This window comes from Corvus cornix, chromosome 1, assembly GCF_000738735.6.
Source record: "Corvus cornix cornix isolate S_Up_H32 chromosome 1, ASM73873v5, whole genome shotgun sequence".
In the NCBI taxonomy this organism is placed as follows: Eukaryota; Metazoa; Chordata; class Aves; order Passeriformes; family Corvidae; genus Corvus; species Corvus cornix.
In genome coordinates this window covers 96,234,666-96,256,853 of record NC_046332.1, presented here as the reverse complement: position 1 = coordinate 96,256,853, position 22,188 = coordinate 96,234,666, and the positions used below count along the sequence as shown (strand labels likewise).

General features: G+C 39.7%; 1 protein-coding gene across 2 annotated transcripts in view; it reads left to right on the top strand.

Annotated features, from left to right (window-relative positions):
* Nucleotides 1-10,381: 10,381 nt before the first annotated feature.
* NLGN4X (neuroligin 4 X-linked) overlaps nt 10,382-22,188 on the top strand; it is a 171,739-nt gene continuing 159,932 nt past the window's right edge. For both annotated transcript variants that reach the window (XM_010394352.4, XM_010394351.4), the window contains exon 1: nt 10,382-10,775. The gene's annotated coding sequence lies outside the window, so the exon portion shown is untranslated. The remainder of the gene's footprint in view (nt 10,776-22,188) is intronic.

Below are 22,188 nucleotides of genomic sequence, written 5' to 3'. Positions count from 1 at the left end.
TGTGCTCTCTTGATCACTGAGTGATCAAGGGCTGCTAAGAGACAGCTGCTTTGTCCCTCCAACAGATAGTGGGGTGGTTGAGAACCAGAGCTTGTGAACATGAGGCTCTCCTATGTCTGTAGAGGGCTGCTCCTACTCAGTCTTCCTGGCCAGGTGGCCTGTAGCAGACTCCCACTGTAATGTCACCTGTCCCTGCCCTTCCTTTAAACCTCACACAGGAGGTCTCAGTCAGCTCCTCATCCATCCCCAGGCCAAGCCCCATGAACTCCAGGTGGTCACTGACAGAGGGGGTGATGCATCCTCCTTTGTGTCCCCTCCCCATCCTTTCTAAAGAGGCCACTTCCAACACTTCAGTCATTGGAGCTATCCCACAACATTTCCATAATGCCAATAAGATTGAAGCTCTGCAGGTGGGTGCACATCTCTAACTCCCCTTTTTTATTCCCCATGGCTGCTTATGTTTGCATAGAGTCATTTAAGGTTGGCTCCCAGCGAACCTGACTTACTGGCTTGAGTGGCTGGAATTCCTTTGTGCTGCTATATAAGACAAAGAAACCAGTGAACCTCCACTTTTCATTACTAGGCATGAATATAGCACAGTTTTAAGTCAAAGCAAGCAACAGAGCCATAAAACTACTGCAACATATGGTTAAATAACTGTGCCTAGTTACATTTATTACATATAGGTATATTAGTTTTAAACATGTATCATGATCGTGTCCAAAGATGCCAATCAGAGCTAAGACCTGAGTGGAGATCAGGGAGAAATTATCTCTACCAGAGAGGTTATATTCTAAATATCACACAAGAAGATAAAGGTTGAGAAGGATATGGCCTATAAATAAATGAACATGATGATGACTGACACAGTTTTATTTCTTAATTATGTTTGTTGTAGCTGCTTTTCTCTAGATAACTCATTCTGAGGAATTATCTTACATACTTGCTGAAAATAATTAGCAGAAAAAATATCCACAGCAGATGAGGCTTTGAAAGCTTTTGATAGATCCTGTCTAGGTCAGTGGAATATTTTGCCAATGAGTACTGTGATAGCACTAATGGAAGTCCACCTGAGCTCCTACTGATGGTAATACTACCAGCAGACACACTAATAAATTATAATGGGCACAGCAGCAGCAGCAACCATTCCAGAAAAATCCTTAAAGTGAATTTCCTTTGATGGCGGGAAGACAAATGGCTCACATTTTATCACTGGATTTCTCCTCTTTCAGAAAATTGCCAATAAACTTCTTGTTCTCAGCTCAAGATTTGGCAATGTCTTGGATATAACAAATTTAACCCATTCAATAGCTTTGATATGCTTATTTTTGTCAATTATTTGTTTGAACTCTTCTTCTTCAGTCAAGCAGTCCTATGTCTTTTCACATCTGAAATTAAGATAACTTATTTTTATAAATGGCTTACAAATTGAAGTAGTGCTTCTGAGGAAGTTACTCAGAAGAGTTTGCCTGTACTGTAAGTACCTAAATTCATGAGGTACTTCCCATTTAGATTTAGGAGTTTCTCTCTGGTCTTTCCAGACCGACTCTGCATGAACAGCTGGTACGTGACGCTTCCTAAACTCAGCCAGAATCCCAGAGAATTAACTGTGGGCGCACAAACAAATGTTACCAAATTTCTGTGGCTTAATGACCCACCTCATATTGGCTGAGCTCGTGTGCTCTGTTAGCACTCCAATTTTCTTTTACTTAGCAAATAGTACCAACAGACACAGTTTGAGACATTATTCCCATACCGAGTTGTTTGCTCTTTTTCTGCTGCTGAAGACCATCCTTTGCAGTCAGTGTGGCAGAATAAATATTCCTTTTCTACTACAGGTTAGTTTAAACTTCTATTCACTGCTCATTTAGTCTAGTCTGTTGCCTTATGCTAAGTGGTTAACACATATGTAAACTTTTCTTCTGCTAATTTAATTTCAGGGAATTATGATCTCTGTCAGAGGTATGGCACTAAAGCTGGAGTTAGTTTCACTAGTGCTTGTCTGTAAATGCCTTTAGCTCTTTCAATTACAAAGTAAAACACTTAAAATCTGTGTGAATGAAATTGCCCCAATTTTGGGATGGGCTAACAATGTGCTGATGAATAGCTGGCTCAGCTGACAGGCAGAACCTGACAGTGTTCTCACAGCTTGGGGATCTCACACTCTGGTCTGGTAAGTGGCCTGCTACTTGAAGCATTTCAAAGAATTTTTATGTGTAACCATATCTTCTTATAAAAACACTGTCAGAGACATTAACGCTTCCAGAATTGCCTGGTCACTATGTAATAGATCTTTTTGCTAAAGCATTCAGTGAGAGAAGTTGTGAGACTTGGAATCAATGCCTTCATCAGTCTGTGGATTTTCAAAAATATATTCTCAATAGACTACAATACAATAGATGCTAGTTTGGGTAGAAAGCACTCTCCACATTCCAGCTGAAACTGTACTCTGGGTAGCAAAAAAACTAGGATAATTTTGCCTAGGAAAAGCATGAACAATATAATCCAGTGAGAAAAGCATTTGGAAATAGATATCACTACCTACTACTGAGTTTGCCTTTTATGCAATTATTTTGCAAAGAGGAAAATAGTTCCAACACTTCTGATCTTCTAATTGTCTTTTGTTGTAGTCCAAAAGTTGATATTTTCTAACAGCTTCTAAGAATGGTTTTTTCAGAAAACTTACTTGCTGTTTGAAGCTTGCAGCTATGGTGTTCTTTTGAAGTCCACAGGTCTATGAGCAACGTCCTACAGACCACCAGTTGTCAAAGGAATTACCTGCAGAGCTATTATGTTTGACTTTGAACATCCAGATCCTTAACATTGTGGCTGTAGATTAAAACTTAGTTGTTGAAGAGAGCTGACTTGTGAGTGAATGTGAGCTGTGACATATGCCTTCGGTATTTAGACACTGCATTTCATTTCTCCCTGCTTTAATTTAATGTTATTTCTGCTCTCCTTCCTGTGCTAGTCAAGTGAAGTTAAAGGTCCATATATATACTGGTAAACTGTTATATGGTGTTGGGCATATGATTTTCTGTAATCCTTAAATTTTACTATAAATAATTCTTTCTAATATTAAGAACTCATCAGTCTGCATTGCACTTTAAAACTGAAAAAGTTGCACTCAGGTTGTAAGGACTTACTCCAAGGTACTTTTGCCCATTTCTAATCTAAAAGACAATAGAAGCAGGGATGGGTTACCAGCCTCTGGTTAGAATAATCCTTCATTTCAATGAAAGTTACTCACCACATTTGTCAAGACCAAATCAAGATTTCCATGTGTACGTAGGGCAAACTGCACTTTCAGTGTTTCTGTAAATGGTACATGAAATTGTCTGAAAAGGATTAATCTGAATCAAAATCTGACCATACAAACAACTAAAAATGGAATGATTATATAGCACAGTGAATAATTAGATTTACTATTGAATGTTTTTGTCTGTTTGCCTGAGGTAGGAGCTTTTTAAATACTATTAATCATATTAACTACCATAGCACTCGAGGAGCCCAATTACACTATACCTGTACAATGCCTAATTCAGAAGATACATGGGTTCATCCTGCAGAGGTACAGACCTAAATGGCAACAGGGATGTAGACTGTGAATGTGAAGAGGGATTTTCTTGACTCACTACAGCTATAAATACCACCTCAGGCCTTGTGCTGTGTTGATTAGATGTTGTGGTTTCTGCAAGAACTGCATGGGTACAGCAAGGTTTCAGCTGTCCAGAATATATTGCACAGAAATTCACTGTATATCCTCTTTTCTTCTATCCAAACGTGTAAAATGAAAATAACCACTAAATTTATCTCACAATTAACTTTTTCTGAATGGTATTTTGAAGAATAAAGATGCTACACCATAGAAATATACTGGTATTGTAGTATTGTTAGAGATTGATCAGAACTTTGACTTCTTAATTAGGTCTAGTTTCAGGTGAAAGCAAGAACCTTGTTTTGAGTGATCATCAATGGAAAGAGAGGGTATGCAAAAACAGGAGTCCATTTCCAGTTCAGAAAAGCACATTGTTAACTTAGGGAGGACCTTCACAAAACAAGTATTAGCCTTTTTAATTATTATTCACTTTTTCTTCTGGAAAAAATCAGCAATGGTTAAGCATGTAAGATCTTAGTAAGGATCTCAATGAAAACATTAAATAATTGCAGAAAAAGTTTAGAATTGCCATCTCTAGTGAAAAAATCAATGACAACTGAACAGTTCTCTATAGATGTTAGGAAACACTCTTGTGACTCGATCTCCTTATAGAATATCTGTGTTAAAACTGAGAACATAGATCACACTTTAAGATGAGTGTTGCTTTTTTGTAAGTCAAGAAAAAAATAATTGAAATCATGATTAGTAACCAGGAACATGAGTTCTCAGCTCGCATAAAGGCCAAGATCAAATGTTCTCCTTTTAAAAATAAAAATGAGAGTTTGGAGTAAAATACTGTATTAATATGACTCCAGTGACAATTCCATGGCCTATTCCAGAGTTTACACTTTTAAAAGGATATTGATAAACAGTGAAGATTGAGAAAATCCTTACAAGGATGAATCATAGTCTGGAAAGCCTGCTTTGTAGTAAGAGACTAACAAAACAGAACCTAATTACCTCAACAATAACAAGGTTAGAAGGTTGACTAATCATGATTTGTAAAGTTTGTAAGTTGAAAGAAGTTAATACTAAAAGGTTCTTTAATAGAAAAAGCCAAAGTGAAGTTCAGTATTTTAAAACTACAAGTCAGGAATATGACTTTGAGAGTAAGAGTAATTAAGTACTGATCAAATTTACTCAGATACTGTAGAATCTGCACAATGAGAAATATTTACCTTAAAAAAAACCCAAACCACCTATACACTTTAGTTCAACAGGTTCAACAGTAAGTAAAAGGCTTCATGTAAAACAAAGCAGTAACAACAAAAAAAATCAAACCAAACTGATGAAGCACTTGGGCCAAATGATGAGATGTGTCTCAGTAGGTAATTTTAATGTTATTTTCTAGCTTTGTCTTTACTCAAGGAGGACCAGAGCCCATCAACTGCTTCCATTTTTCCAGAATTGAAATATTGTCTCTGTTAAAGTCAATGTCTATACCTGTCTCAAGCAGTTTAAGGTTGCATCTCAGAAGCTTTTTAGTACAAATTCTTGTATTTTGTTCTCTAAAAAACCCTTAAATACATGAAGTGATCTTAATGTGCTATTTTCTGTCTGCAATATTTTTAGTTCAAACCTTTGTCAGAAGGAGAAAGTGACATTAAAAGTTTTAGTAAAAAACTGCAAGGCGAATGCAATTAGAATGTAACTGAAAAGGCATGTATCATGACAAATACCATATCTCTGGGAAATTCTAGTGAGTATTAGTTCCCACAATACACTACTCTGAAATTGTCTCATTGGCCATGCAGGTTGGACTCTAAAGTGTATTTTTGATTTATCTGGCATGTAGCAAAGTCAGCAGTGCAGTAAGCATTTAATTTTACTAATAATGAAAGATTTTGAATTTGAAAATATAGATGTGATTTTTCTGTGTTGTAATTTTGTTACTCTGTGTAATTTTCTGTGAAAGTAGTTATCAATCAAGTTTCTCCTTCATGAGCAAACCAGAAGATAAGATACATAGCAAACAAATTTCTTTCTTGAAATTTAATAAGCAGCGTTTTGGGGTTACTCAACTAGGAGACATTTACTATTTTTCCCAAATTTGAATTTTCTGCATGTTCATTGCAAAATAATCTCTGGATTTTTCTTGTTTACTTGGTGGACCTGGCAAACTCATTCTATTTGCTTTTAATTTATGTCCTGCAGTTTGGCAATAATTTCTTTTGCAGTTCTCATTTACTTGGAATCCTACAAAGGACTATGTCTGTTGTGTGTTATCACCCTTGTACCCAGAAAACAAACTCACCCAGTGACCTGAGTATGGTGCTCATTCTGGATTTTGGTCCAGTGAAGATGAGCCTTTTGCACCACGAAGCTGGTGAAACATACCATTGCAACTGCATAAAGTGTATTAGGGTCATACTGGCTCATCCTTGCATCAAAAGAAATCTAAGTCCATTGACACTATGAAAATTGGATTAAGAAGACCAAGTAGGAAACAGGGAGGGGGAAAGGAGCCAATTTCTGTTCATGCAGTTGTAGAAAGCCCCTCTTGCCATCCATTAAGTTAGTATTTTCACACACAGAATCAGCAAGATTGAAATAGACCTTCAAGATCATCTTCACAGAATCATGCAACATTTTGAGCTGGAAGGGACCCACAAGGATCATCGTTTCCCACTACCAGGTGAATGCCCTGTGCAGGGATTGAGCCCCCCAAATTTGGCATTATTATCAACCATGTCTGACTAACCAACTGAGCCAATCTCAGGGCTATCCAGTCCAACCATCAACCCAGCACCACCACAATCCTCCTTAAACCATATCCCCAAGTGCCACATCCAGACGCCTCTTGAACCCTTCTAGAGATGGTGACTCCACCACCTCCCTGGGCAACTTATTCCAATGCCCAACTACTCTTTTAGTAATTTTTTTTTTTCTAATATCTAATCTGAACTTCCCCTGGTACAACTTAAGGCCATTCCTCTCATCCTTTCCCTTGAGATACGGCAAAAGAGACCGACCCTCACCTCACTACAACCTCCTTTCTGGTAGTTGTAGAGAGCAATGAGGTCTCCCCTGACCCTCCTCCTCTCCAGACTAAATACCCCCATCTCCCTCAGTCACTCCTCATGGGACATGCTTCCTAGACCCTTTACCAGCTTTGTTGCCCTTTGGTGGACATACTCCACCACCTCAGTGACTTTTTGAGGTGAGCGGCCCAAAACTGAACACAGGATTCAAGGTGTGGACTCACCAGTGCCAAGTACAGGAGGACAATCAATTCCCTAGTACTGCTGGCCATACTCTCAGCAATTCTCAATACACTCTTCCACAAGGCTGTAGCACTGCTTGGAGCTAATGTAACCCAAGGGTAGGACCTGGCACTTTGCCTTTTTGAACATCATACAACTGGTCTTGGGCCATCAACCCAGCCTGTCCAGATTCCTCTGCAGAGCCTTCCTACCCTCAAGAAGATCAACACTCCCACCTAACTTGTTGTCACCTGTGAACTTACTGAGGATGCATTTGATCCCATTGTCCAAATCATTGAGAAAGATATTAAACAGGTCTGGCCCAGATTATGAGCCCTGGGGTACACCACTAGTGACCAGCTGCCAGCTGCATTTAGCTCCATTTAGTTAATTTTGAATACGAATTATTTGGAATGAATAAAAAAAACAAAGAAACAAAATTGAGATGCTCCTCTCCACCTCCTATCCCCTCTCCTCCCCTTCCCTGTCCTTTTACTCTCCTCTTTTCCTCCTGTCCCCTCCCCTCCTCTTATCTTCCTTCCCCTCTCCCCCCCACTTCCCATTGCCCTTCCCTTTGCCCTTCCCCATTATACTTGCTTGCTACTAACTCAAGCAGTAGTACGCAACACACTTTATCTGATTTAGAAATTAACTCATGGAAATTTTACATTCATTGAACATGGGAGACCAAATTATGCCTTAGTTTGACTGACACATAAAGAGGTTGCATTGGATGGAACTCAGGAGAGTTTGGCCTGTCCTCAGACTGTCATGTACTGTGATTTCTTCAGATTTCACAAGCATTGTGGTTTAACTCCATTCGGCAACTAAGCCCCATGCAGTTCCATGCAGCCATTCCCACACTCCCCACTTAGGATGGGGGGAGAGAATCATAAAGATGAAAGTGAGAAACTCATGGCTTGAGGTAAAGACAGTTTAACAGGTAAAGTAAAAGCTGCACATGTAAGCAAAGCAAAACAAGAAATTCACTCACCACTTCCCATGGGCAGACAGGTGTTCAGTCAGGAAAGCCAGGCTTCATCATGCATAGTGGTGACTTTGGAAGACAAACACTATCACTCTTATTGTCCTACTCTTCCTTCTTCTTCCCCCAGATTTATAAGCTGAGCATGATGCCATATGTGTGGGAAATCCCTTTGGTCAGTTGGGATCAGCTGTCCTGGCTCTGTCCTCTCTCAAGTCCCTGTGTACCCCCCGCCTGCTCCCTGGTGGGGTGGGATAAGGAGCAGAAAAGGGCTTCATACTGTGCAAGTGCTGCTCAGCAATAACTAAAACATCCCTTGTTATCAACATTGTTTCCAGCACAAAACTAAATCATAGCCCCACACTAGCTACTATGAATAAAATTAACTCTATCCCAGACAAAACCAGCAAAACAACTAAAGTTGGGTTGATACTAGAATACAATGAAACCTTGTAAGAAGTGATGGTGTTGTATAGCAAGTTGCATTCTTCTCTCTGAATGATTGCTCCTGGACTCCTGCTTGGAGTTATAAATATGCAGTGGATTGCTGTAGATAAGGCACAGATTCCAATTGTACATTTAGTTTTCTGAATGTTGTAAGAGGAGAAAAGCACATTCTGCTGTTCTGACCAAATGCCTTTTACTTACATACTTTGATCACAGATTTGCGTACAGTCTATGGAAAGTTTAGTTTTATTGCTGTGTTTGAGAATATTTAAGTCATAGTTGCAAACATTAATTGCAAACATTACAGGTGATCCTTTGGTAACCTGTAGGAAATTGCCTTCTCCTAGTACAACACAGGTGGAAGATCATTATTCAGATTAACTAGCACATATTTTAATATCCCCCAAATTTATCTTATAAAAAGCATGACATATTCATCAAAATAAAGACTGTCCTGCAAAATTTGGGACAGATGGCAGTGCAAGATGACATCTTTTCTAAATGTGTCAAAATATTCACTCAGTCAAGCAATACGATTGGTTGCACATTGTGGGTGCATTATTAAAATAACAAAAGCAGTAAAATTCACTTGCATGAACACCTGCTGCTAGAGTGGTTTAATATAAGTAAGCCAAAACATATAATTAAGTAATATAAATATAATTTCTTCTCTGACAAATAAGTTAACAGTGTAATGTGGCTACTGCAATTCTTAAAACATTTTAAGTCAGTGAATTATACCTGCATTTAGATTTACAATATTTAAAACCAAAACATACCTTCCTAAGTGACACTTAAGGAAGTATCCTTCATAACATATAACAAAATACTATATAAGAACAGACACACAACAGGCCTACTGTTGTCTGCTAGATGATTAGATCAGGTAGTATATATTCCTGTACCACTTGAAACAGCAGAGCATAGAAGTGATTGATAAACTCAATATCACAGACAATTCAGATTTGAGAATACAAAGCACTATGTGCTCTCTACTGAGGATCTGACATGGGGGCAGAAACAAAGGATCTAGAAAAGAAGAGCTACAGTTTTTGGGTGGGTTTTTTGGGTTTTTTTTGGAATTGAAAATCTCAACTCAGCTTAATACAACTCTTGTGGCAGGAAGGCTCATAAAGGTATGAATACGATTTTTTTTTTCAAATTATGGTAAGATCTTCAAGACCCCGTTATCTTGTTCTCTGCTTTGTTCTCAGAGAACTCAGGCAATTCTCACCTGTTCTCAATGCAGGGTCTTGCACTCAGGGCAGTGATAAGTGCTATTATTAAACTGATCAAATGAACATGCTGTGCAGTGAAACAAGGTGTATCTGTGGAGGCCTGACCACATATGCGCTAAACCACCCTCAGTCTGATACTACACACAGGAGTGAACCACAGACCCTGTGTTGTAGCACTTGGTAATAACCACAGGACCCCCACTTGACCATCATTTGGTTAGCTTAGTGGCTAGCTAAGTAAAATATGAACATCAAATGACTGGTCTCCTTATGAAAAAAATAGGAAATCTGTTTAAAATGATTGGGCACGGGGCAAATGTCTGCTTTGCTGGTTTTTTATGGGAGGATGGGGAACGGGAACAAAATGCTTTATTGCTTGGTGTGCAATTATGCTGTCAGCTCCATGAAAACGCAGATGGGTGAATATGGGAACAACAGGCTGGTACTGTAGAAACTACTACTGTAAAGGGTTAACAAAGACTGCACTTGCTGTACATGACCACGGAACAGAGAGATTGGCAGTGTGAATTGTGTGATCCTCCCGAACGCACACACACACACACAGGGACACCTTCGCTCCTCCGTGTGCTCAGTGCCCACCTGTCCAGCCCCCCGGTGCCCGGCCCGGCTCCGCCGGCTCCGCTTCGCGCGGGGATGCGCCGCTCCTTCGCGGGGGGCTGTGGATGGAGATGCGGTTTCTGTAGCGCTGGGCTGGCTGCGGGGAGCCATTGGCTGGCGGCTTTGTGAATTTCATTCAGTTTGGTCCAATAGCGGGAGGAGAGCGCCTGGTACAGCCTGGACCTCTCCCCCCCTCCTCTCCCCTCCACCCCCCCCCCCCCCCCCCCCAATCTCCCTCTCTCTCCCAGCTCGCCTTGCCTTGCAGATCAGTCTCTCCGCGGCTCGGTCTTTCTGCATAGGCAATCACAGCTCTTACTTGCAGACTCAACTCTCCCTCTCGCACTGATTGCAATGAATTTTCTGCCTGAATGTAGGTCGCTTACAACCGAGAACACGAGTTTCCTTCAAATCCAGTGTTGTTGTCTTTCTTCTTGTTATTTTTAATTTTTCCCCCCTTTCGTGGTCGTTGCATTCCTTTGGAGAAGCCAATCGCATTGGATTCCAAAAAGGAGAGCAGGAACCGTATGTGAATAATCCTGGCTGCATGATAGCCCGAGAGGATTTCCCGAAAGATTCTGGCTGTGTAAAAAAGATCCCTATGCTTCTGCAGCTATCCCAGTTTTAAGGTAGGAGTACCGGATTTGTAGTTTGAGTGTTCATTTTCTTTTTTTTTTTTTTTTTTGTTGCTTTTTCTATTCCCCCCCCCTTTTTTTTTTTTTCTCGGCGAGGGTGGGGGAAGAGAGGGAGAGGTGTTGCAGTTGGTACTCTGGCAAAGGGCGAGCAGTTTGCTGCAGTCGTCTGTGCTTTTACTTTTCACATCATGATAAAGCGATACTTTCATGCTGACATTTCCACCATCATACGCGGTCTTGTTGTCACATATGCATATTTATGCAAATTTATTTCTTTTTTACCCACTTCGGTCTCGTCCCTTATATCCCCCTTGCACCATAATTTGTTTGGAGGCATTTTGCTGCAATCAGCTATTTGGAAAGGCTCTGAGGTTCTGTGTGAGATGTTTACAAAGTAGCTCTGCCTTACAGGGAAATAAACAGAAGAGTGTGGAGGAGAGGAGGGAAAAATATCTGCAGTACAGGCAGAGAGAGAAAGAGCGAAGCCACAGTTTCTTGCAAGCGCGGAGAAGGGCAGGAGCGGTACCTCATGCTCTGTGTGTGCGCCAGAGGTTTTCAGGGAAACACAAAACCAACACGTAGGGTTTTGGTTAACCACTTTGCTTGCCACCACCACAGCCACGAAAAAGCAAAAAGGGACAGGGACGGGGACGGGCGGGGAGGACAAGGGAGGCGGCTGCTCAGAGGAAATCTTGGCTCTTCTTGGATTAAGCGGTTCACCCGCTTTCGCTTAAGCTATTCCGTGGTGGGTTTTCTTTCTTGCCCCCCCCCTTTTTTTTTTTTTTTTTTCTTTTCTCCTTCTTTCTTCTTTTTCTTTCTTTATTTCCTTTCCGGGCACGGGTAAAATGCCCGCTGTTGTGATGGGCAGGGGCTTCCGCACGTGATGGAGCGGGGACTGGCACTGGGGAGAGCCAGCGTGCGCGGACGAGGGGCGGGGGGAAAAGAAAAGGAGAAAATAAAAGAAAAGCATCACCGCCACTCACCCCCCCCCCCCCCACTCCTCCCCAGCTCGGCAGTAAATCGGCTTCTCTGCAAAGCTGGGGCGGGGGCGGGCGAGGCGGGCGCTGGCGGCGTGGGGCGCCTCCGCGGCCGCCGCGCTTTGCCCCTTCGCCGCGGGAGAGGCCGTCGGCAGCCCCGCACCGCCCGGGGGAGCGGGGGCGGCCCCGCCGCAGCCGCCCTGACGGACACATCTCGCGGGCGAGCAGGGTCGGGGCGGGCAGGGCGCGCTCCGCGCAGCCGCTGCGGAAGGGTGCGGAACACGGGCAGCGGGAGTGGGTCGGGGCGGGTGTCCCGCCGTCGTGCCTGGAGCGGGGCTAAGAATAGATGGCGTCGCGGCCGGGAAACTTGGCCAGTTTGAGCGCCCGGCGTGGGGGAGAGAAGTTTGCGGGGGACGCGGCGGCAGGGGCGGGGCGCGGCCGCCAGGTGGCGCTGCGGGCCCTTCCAGCCGCGCGCCGCCGCCCCCCGCGCCGCAGCGCCGCGCGCCCCGCCGCGGGGCCGTCCCGCGCCCGCCGCGGGAGAGCGGATCCGAGCGGGAAGTTCGGGCGTACGCCGGGATTGGGGTGGCGGCGACAGCGACGAGGGGCGGAGTGGAGGCTGAGAACTCCTCCAGCGGCAGAGCCGGGTGTGAAGGAGCCGCGGCGCCCCGGCCGCGGCAGCCTCGGCCGGGCGGTGAGCCAGGAGGGACGGCAGCACCCGAGCTGTGGTACAGGGTGCCGGGGCTCGGCTGCCCGTCTGCAGCCTCCGTGCAGGTACTACCTGCCGTAGGGATGGCTGAAACGCACGGCCAAGTTCGGATGTTTTGTATTTAGAGAGAAACCAACACCACCACAAAAATCCAAAATACACCCCCCCTCGCCCCCCTTCAAAACACCCATTTAGCCATGTTTGATCAGTGTTGAAAGCAAACACTGATAACATTTTAGTCTGGTTTTAAATTAATAACGTTAAGGACATACATGCATGTGTTTAGATGATTAGAATTCAAAGCTTAATTGGAGGAATTTACAATCAGTTACACCAAAATGGAAATCCCTGCTATTCTTCTCTTCCCAAAACAGAAATACAACTGCTGATGCAGAGATCTCATGTATTAAAGGGTAATATTTTGTCCCATATCATATGGGACAAAATTTAAGTTTTTATTAGGTGTATAAATCCTCAGTTAGCACTAAAGAAATAAACTATTTGTCACCTTAAGAAGCAATTATTTTCACTAGTTTTAGTTCCTAGGTAAGAGCACTGCTTTGCTTTGTAAAAGCAAACTGATTTCATATGTCAAATGAACACTGCATTTTATTTTCATTTTACTTACAAAGTACTTTATATTCTATTAATATCTGTGAGGCTTCTGTATAGGCAGTCCTTATATAGACGTGGATTAAGGCAGGAAATTCCAAATATTTTTTGCTTATACTGATGAATAGAGGGTTGCATGCATTGTCTTATTAATCATATTCCAGTGAATCATTAAGGTTTGAGAGCCATGAAAACATGTCATGCAGTTCCTGGTTACTCAAAACATCAATCTCTATGGTGGCATATAGTTTTGTCAGAATAATAGAAAAATAAACTTAATTTTGACATAATTTTTATAATTGTGAAGTTATTAGTCCTTCGTATATAAATACAGCTGTGATTACTCTCTCTGTCTCTATTCATATGCCAGTGTATGGTATAGACCAATTTTTGTTGGTGGGTTGTGTCCAAGTGCCACCTATTAAGTTGTACCAAATACTAAAACTGAAATTCAGTTTGACATCCAAAACATCTTGGTACTCAAGAGGACCAAGCTAATTCAGAGCTAATTTGAATTCTTTTAAAAAAAAAAAATTCATTGAATGTAATGGCTCTTAGTTTTGGTCTCTAGTGGAATACATTCATATAGATAAGAAAATACATTTTCTTCTGCATTTCTAGAGGGAGTGATTACTCGCCCACTATTGTTTTAAAATGCAGCGCTGTATCACATACATGTGGACTGTAAATTCAGAAATTCCCAATGCGTTTTTCTTGATCAGCAAAGCACAGTGATCAGTATCATTTCTTTTAAAGACATCACAATATCAGCAAACAAGAGCCTCATAGCGTGAATAGAACAGGCCAACTGGATTAAATTAGGACAAGTGATAAAACTGGTAGGTTTGCTGGAGACACCATGCTAGCCTATATGTTTTGTAGTCTTCCAAATATTTTATCTTTAGCTGATCCCATGTTCTTGGGCACATCATTCACCTGAAAATTTTTACATTTGATAAAAATGTCTATCCTAATAGCATCCTTCAGCTGGAGAGCTGTCATGCAGAGATGAAGGCAAGAGGCAGAAAGAAAAGCTGTTTAACTGAAGCTTTGTATTAAAAATATTATATAGAAACAAGGATCTGTTTGGCTTTTTTTTTTTTTTTAACAAAATAGTGATTCAAGCAGCATTTACTGATTGTTACACAGAGGTTTGCACGTTTGTTTTTGACAGGTTCTCAATACAGCCTCCTCTTGGCCTTTCAAACACGCACGCTGCTGTTTGATGGCTGAATCACATAGTGTAAAGAACAGCTCCACCTGGGTAGGACAGGAATAAGCATCATGCTATAACCAGCATATAATTTAGTCATTCTGTCGCTTGAAGACTTGTCATCAGGATTCAAGATCTCTTCTGCATGAGTAAATTGGTTAGTTATGTGCAATGAATTACAAGGCTGTGAGTCTTTATAGAAATAAAAATCTAATAAAATATAAACACGAGCTGCACAAATCAATATAAGTATCTCATGTCCAGCTGCAGCTATCCTCTGTCACAGTTCAACTCAGGTGCTCTCAAGCAATGTTTGTAAAGCATTTATGATATGAGCCACTTCGATCCTCACATCTGACAGGGTTGTGTACTCAACTATGCCACCTTTTAATAGTTCTCCACTTCACACTGTGTTTGTTTTAGTAGTCCCCAGATCGGATTTTAAAGAAAAATAAAAAAACACCAGTAAAAAACCCCCATACACCAAAGAGAAAAAACACCTTGCTGTTTAGTGGAGGAAGAGCAAGTAACAAGTTTTATTGGCAATATTCTTGGAAAAATTTTAGCAGTGAGATAGGACACAATGGTAATAAACTTTTCGCGACTTGAATATAAGGGTAGAGAATAGAAAATTGAAAGATAACCTTTATAGACAGTCTGCAGTGGTTGAATTTAAAAGGTAGAAATTATTCTGGAGACGTTTCCAGCAAGCTTATCCCTCTTTAACCCATGTAAACAAATGGGGATGAATTTTGACATTAAAAATAAGCCGTATATGAAACAGGGTCACTTTACGGCTTGCATGCATAGCTGACATGAATAGAAGCAGCCCTTGTAGAACACTGGCTTATCCTGTAATATCTGCAGTGAGGTTTTACCAGTGTCATGGCTAATTCAAACCAAATGCACTACCACATGCTGGAACGATCCCTAGCTAGGAATGCTCAGATTCGTACTGTAATAATCTAAAAATGAATTGTAGTCACTGATACCACAATGTATGATTCTTTCAGCTGTCTTCTGTGCTGAGCCCACACACCACTCAGTGTCATAGGACATATTTCAGTAAGTGTATACCACTGACTATCTTCAGGGGAGAGTTAGGATTTTCCATGCTTGTCTATCTTCTGTTATTTATGTGCTAACTGAGATTTGCAACTTGATGGGGAGGCTGAGCCTTTCAAGAGAGGTAGGCTTTGAAAATGAGTGGTACTCTTACTGCTTCTGCAGTGACTGTTATGATTTCGTATATAATATGAATATAAATAGAAATTTGTACTTGTGTACGAATTTATTTTGAAATAAATTAAAAGTATTTTTGAGATTTACTTACACAGATTATTAAGACTAAGCCACTTCAATGTTTCACCATAACAGAAGACAGATGAAATATTAATGGCAAGATCTGATGGTAGCAAACATCCATCTAGCAGTATTTTTCATATTTGCATCTGTTGAATGCAATAGACAAAATGAGATAGACCACTGCTTCTCTGTGCAGACGAGTTCAGTTTCCTTTGTCCTCTAACTGGAGGTAGTCATTGTCAATTAAGAGAGGTCTAGGACAGCCAGAAATGAAAGAGGACAATCATGAATAGGATTTCTGATCCAAAGTGTTAATTGAAGTGGTCTAACGGCTTGATTGTTTTGAAAATTGCTGTTACTGTAGTGTCTGTGTAGGCTGCAGGCCCAGTACAGACCTGGAAGGAACAGATTTTCAAGCTCTGTAGTGTTGCTGTCAGGTTAACAGTCTTTCCAGGACTGACCAGCGATCTTGGTCAGTGCCATCATGTGGTACCTTGTGATATTGTTGTCAGACACAGCTGGGTTAGTGATCAAGCTTCTTGATATGTTAATGTCACTTTGGACCCTGAGCGAGAAGATATGCAGTTTAATGCCAACAAGTCTTTCAAAAATCTGTTTAGAGAAATAACATAGAGAGGGCTCAAATAAATTAGTTATATTTTCTATAACTGGGTTTCCTTTACACTTTTAAACTCTGGTAGAAAGTAAATGGTCAGACTTAAATAAATCTCCTGCTTGGAGTTTTTTTTTTTTGCTCCAAAACAGATTTTTCATTAATCAACTCCAAACACCTATTTTTTCTATTCCAATAAACAAATACTACATTATACATCACACTTTTGACTTCTGATATACAAAACCCCTACTTTGTATCCATCCAAATGTAATAAAACCAGGACAAAGCTGATAGTCTCTTTCGAAATAAAAGAATTTTGAATCGAGTCACACTTTTAGTGTTTATTCTTATATCTTCATTTTTTACTGACTTTTGTAGTACTGATTTTAGACTTAAGTTTTGCATAAATCTTTCTTGGAAGTAGATGTGCCAGTTTTTCTCCTCTTAAGTAAACTTTTTTGCAGACACTACACAGAACTCTGCTATTAAAAAGAGCAGGGGTTTACTCAACAATTATCAATAGTTTAATTATACAATGAAGAATTCTTCCTCTGAAAATAAATAAGCTTTTCTTCCCCTCTCCCCTGGCCCCCCTTTCTCTGTATTTCTTTACTTACTTTACTCCAACATATATAATTTATCACTTATATACCACTTACCCATTAAATACCTCTTTTGAGTACTTGGTGATGTACAGAACAAATTACCTTAAAACTGTATAACAATTATGTTTATTCTTTGAGATATGAGTCTACCTTTTCTGATCTACTGTGAATATTTTCCAGAGGTACCTTTTGAAATAAACAAAAATAGTATATTATTCATATAGGACACCATTTAAGATATAAGACATATGCTCTCTAATGTACAATACATTTTTACTCATTTTCTTGTTGGACATAGCGTAAACCACCAATATTAAAAGACTTGCGCAACAGGACCAAGATAAACAGACCATTGACAGATTAATGTGATACAATGAGGTCTGTTGGATTCAGTGTAAAGACACCTGTTAATTTCAAGAGGCTTTTGGTCAGGCTCTGGGAGAAAGTATTTGGATAAAATAGTATGGATTATTTCCATAGAGCTGGCAATATCATATATAATGCTTCAAAGTTTTCTCCCAACTTCCCATTAACTCTGCTAATGAAGTTGCCTTCAAACCTTTGTTTGAAAAATAAAAAAGAAGCATAGGCTCTGAAAAATAATGCATCTCCATCCCTTCCTTGAAGAGCTTGTTATAAGCACTGGATGATTATGCACACTAAAAGAGTATGCTAGATGATATAGGACCGTGTACTGTCTCAATGCATGTGTTATTGGTGACTGTGTTTATGAAGACAAATGATTATGCAGACTTGATTCCATCTGTGATTTCTTTCTGAAGTTTCTTGGATTTGCTTGTCAAAGAAACTAGGTGTGTTTTAGATGGAGTATTCAGATCCAGTCTGTTCACCTTTTCATTCTGTTATTAGTTGAGGTGGGGCTCAAGTTTTGCCTACTCTCCAAACTAGCATTTTAATACTGGTAAATAATTCCCCTGGAGGTTCAGTTGGACTTTTTTTGGATCATAGATTTCAATATTATTTTATAGGTGATTCTTGGAAAAAAAAGGAGCAAAAATCCTCTCCTGGATTCCAGAAGAATTATCCAAGAAGAGGGAAGCCCATGTACATCTGCCATTAGCAAAACTCTATGAAATTTATTAAGTAGTAGGAGTGTATCTGGATTTCATCGGATGTCTTATGCAAAGAGTGGAAAAAGATTGTAGCAACAACTAGAGGAAGCAGCTAATGAATTGTTGCTGTGTGGAATATACCCTTCACCCAAACTTTAGTGCAGATAGTCCAATGCAGGACTTCAGGACAACATTCATCAATCATAGTGTTCCTTCTCAGTCAGATACATAGTCACTGATTTGTTTGCTATAGTGTCCCAATCCAAATATATCTCCACCAATAATGTAATTATTATTATGTCTGCCTACTGCACTTTATATCATCTACATGAAAGCAAAGATAAGTTCTCAGTACACAATGGTGTGAGGGGAAGTAGAACTTTTTGCCAATTATGCACAGCTGGACGGATGAACTGTGGTGCCTGAGGCTGTGATTTTGTATTAACACAGCCAGCAGTAGGTCTGCTGCCTGAATTAGAAATGTTCAGTGTGTGTAGTTTTCAAATGTGCAGGTGGTGAATTTGGGGACAGATGATGTAGATCCAGTGGTTTTGACAGATTAAATAATAACAGTTGGCATAACTGGAAATTAATCGTGGAGCTGGATGAGAGACCTAGCATATTAATTTCATGCTCATTGTGATAATATTTGATTTAGTTCAGGTATACAAGTTACAGTGCAGGATAGGTGGACTTACTGCTTTGATCTAGAGTCCAACAGTTATTAAGAAAATGCATTAGTTTGTTTAATCTTACATTTGTTATGTCTTTCTTTTTCTCAAGATCTTGAAGCTAACTGTGAGTTACAGTTTTTGAAGATAAATGCTTCTTGTTTATATTGGTTTGATGTCATCTTTACATAGAGATGTTTCAAATACAGCACCTTAGGAATATGGCAATGCAGGCCACCTGGCACTTACATTAAAAAAAAAAAAAAGAGTAAACTAAAAGAGCCAGTAAGCTTTTTATACTATTGTCCCGTGAAATGCATGCTGCATTGATTTATCTGCTCTGATCTGGTACAGAGGTGTGATGTTACTGAAATGTAGGGGATTAATGGTGCAGTTAGCATGTACCATTACCCTTACACCAAGTTGTTATGGTCATAGAGAGACATGGAAGCACAAGCTAAAGTTCCTCACTAGAAGAGCTGGCTGATTCTCTTTTGTGCTGTAGTGTAGCAAATGTATATTTATTCTTGTAATTTTCAACTTTCAATTTTCTTTTTCCTGTTGGCTTTGGAAATAAGATGTTCTAGTGAATTGTCCTCTTGTCTAGATCTGTCCTGTCTATAAAAATTTTAGCTTGAGAAAACTGAAATTAGAGCATGTAGGTAGAATATTTAATTTTCTCTTCCTTCCTTTTCTGCAAGTTTTGTTGTTGTTGTTTATTTGTTTTTTATTTTTCTGTAGCTTTGTAATTTGTCTTAGCATCCCAGAGCCTGTGAAATTTTTTCCACTCATGACATAATAAAGGTGTAATACTGGTCAATATGGTGACCAATAAAGTAGAAACCCCATTAACTCTGGGGTGATTTGCTTTAGCTGAATTTGAGTGTCTTTTTGGGAAGGATTTCTTGTTCTGGCAATGAAAATTACATTAGCAATTTAGAAGTTACACTAAAAACGCTGTAGAAAGGACAGGAGATGGGAGCAGCTGTAATAGTGCCAGTGTGTTGAATTCTCTTAGCTATTAAATAGATAAGATTGGAAAACTAAATAAGTCTTGCATTTTGTATACAAGTAAATGACCACTGGATAATGACACTTCACAGAAAAATCATTCTGTGGTAGATTTCATTTTCTGTTTGCCCTTGGAGAGCGGTCATTTGGTGAGGCTTGATACTTCACTGCTTCCCAAAACCAGTTAGAGCTGGTTTATTCAAGAGGAAACAAAATGTGCAAATTGGAGAAGATACTGTCTAGAGCTTGAGACGTCAATAAACATGATGGACAAATGGCAGTTCCATTTTGGGAGACAATTAATGGATTTCTTAACAGCAGTGATAGCACTTGTAACAGCACTTCTAGCTCTTAAGGCCTGAAAGGTAAGCACTAAGCATATTCATGTCTGAGACGAGGAGATTGCATATTCCAGTTCTTACCTTCTCCTCTGTGAAAAATGATGCTTCCTAAATGACCCAACCCCTCCCTCTCTTATTCATCATCCCCAGTTTGGTGGGGTGTTTTCCTTCTCTTGCTTATTACTGCCTCAAGAGGCCCATCCTAGTCAGAGTCTGTAAACAGGCACAGAGTTGCAGACAGACAACCAGTTTCAAAGGAAGGTTAACATGATTAACTTCCAAAGAAAAAGAACATGATGACACACAGGGATATACACACGCAAGAGCATAGAGAGTATGTAGTAGGAGGAGGAGTGGCAGTTCATGTACTGTGTTCTGGAGAACTTAAAACAGCAGGTTATAAATCAGGTGTATTTACAACAGGAGGTGATGCTTTTGGGTGTGAGGGTTTGGTTTAGTCTGAGGGGGTGCAATGTAGAAGTTACTGGTCAAGGTAAAAGTACAATTTTTAATATCATCATCCCTCTGTAGAAATCTAGATTGTGCACTTTGAAATTGAGTCTGTTTTCTTCTCAATAATATTTTAATTTTTTTTTATCCTAATAAAGTACTTATTGAAAGAAAGCCATTGCTGTTTAAGGAAACCATATCCAATGGTATCACCACTGACTATATTTTTAGTTAGGAATGTTTGCTTTTTTGGGTTTTTTTATGCTGTTTGCCCCCAAGAATCATAAAAAGTAATCTTTTTTGCTTCATTTCAAATACTTGGCTTTTTGGGGTGTTGGATTTTTTGGTTTGGGGTATTTGTTTGTTTGTTTTGTTTTGCTGGGGTTTGTTGTTTTTTTTTTTTTTTTTTTTGGTTTTGTGTCCTTTTTTCTGTCTGTGTGCTTTTGCTTGGTTTTTTTTCCCCCACATGCCAAATTTTACTATTAACTTGCAGTGTCTCAGAGAAACTAGTTTTGCAGAGAAGTGCATGAAGAATGTGAAGAAATTTACCTGGGATTATATAAAGGCAGGCTTAACAAACTGTGAGTTTTAATAGTTCTGTCACTGCTACATGGGGGTGAAGGGAAGAAAATTAGAGTAAAATGTGTCTTCATCCTACTCATATACATAATTTAAAGAAATTAATGTAATAGTTGTTAAAGACCATGCAATCGCCGTTGTACCATTATGTCACATCTAAGTTATATTCCATAGTTACAAAACTTTTTTCTGATCACTTTTTAAAACAGAATTGATACACTCTGCTTAGCTCCAAATTGCAGATATTTGGTAAGAAATAAAGCAGACAGGAGAAAACAATTTTTCCTCAGAGGTTGCAGAGTGGTAGCCTTTCATGTTCTTAATAAGCAACTTTCCCTTATATATATAAACAGATATAATGCATAGAACAGCAATTTTGACAGCAATTTTTCTTCACTTGCTGCAGGCTGTATATTTAAAAGATTACAAGCATGACTAAGATCTCATTAACACTGTTCTTGCATCGGTTTGTACCATTGTCTTCAGTGACACTGTGCCTAATATCTGAGTGTACAGAAGTATTTACTGCTTAAAAAAAGGATTGTCAGGTTCCAGGATTCCCCCCCTCCTTTTGCAGCTAATATCTCATAATTTAGTATATTGGTTTGGCAGAGGTCTCTTTTCAGCTAAGAAGAACTTGTTCTCTGTGGAGTAAATTGTTTACCAGCCAGCTATATATGTTTGCCTTAGAAAATCTGAGTGAAATGGTCCATCACAAATTCATGTAACTGCATTAACCTTCTTGACATTGTGATTCTGAAAAGTTAAGGTGAAGATAAAGGTGAATGACAGGAGGGGGTGAAAATGCGATTCTTGAACATGGTGCACATTTTACTGTGTGTAAATAGGCTTAGAACTTAAGTGATTTTTAAGGTAAATTTATCTTTTAAATCTATCTGTCCCCTCTAGATGATTATTGTTTAACAGGAAGTTTATGCCTCATCAGAATTTTAGTTCTTAATCCATGCTAATTTCTAGTATGTACTCAGATTTTATGTTTAGACAGGTAGAAGTTGCAAGTACAGAAGGAAGAAAATGGATTAAAAAAACTTAATCACAACATTTTTTATTACTTTACACCAATTTATTTTTCTGCTCTGACATGTACCAGGATTGATTATTCATAGTACACACTTTCTATAAATAACGAAGCACTGAATTTTCTATAAGAAGATATCTCAGAATAGAAGTAGTTTTCTAGAGAAGATTGATAAAAGTTTGGCTGAAGAATTCCAACTTTCTAGAACA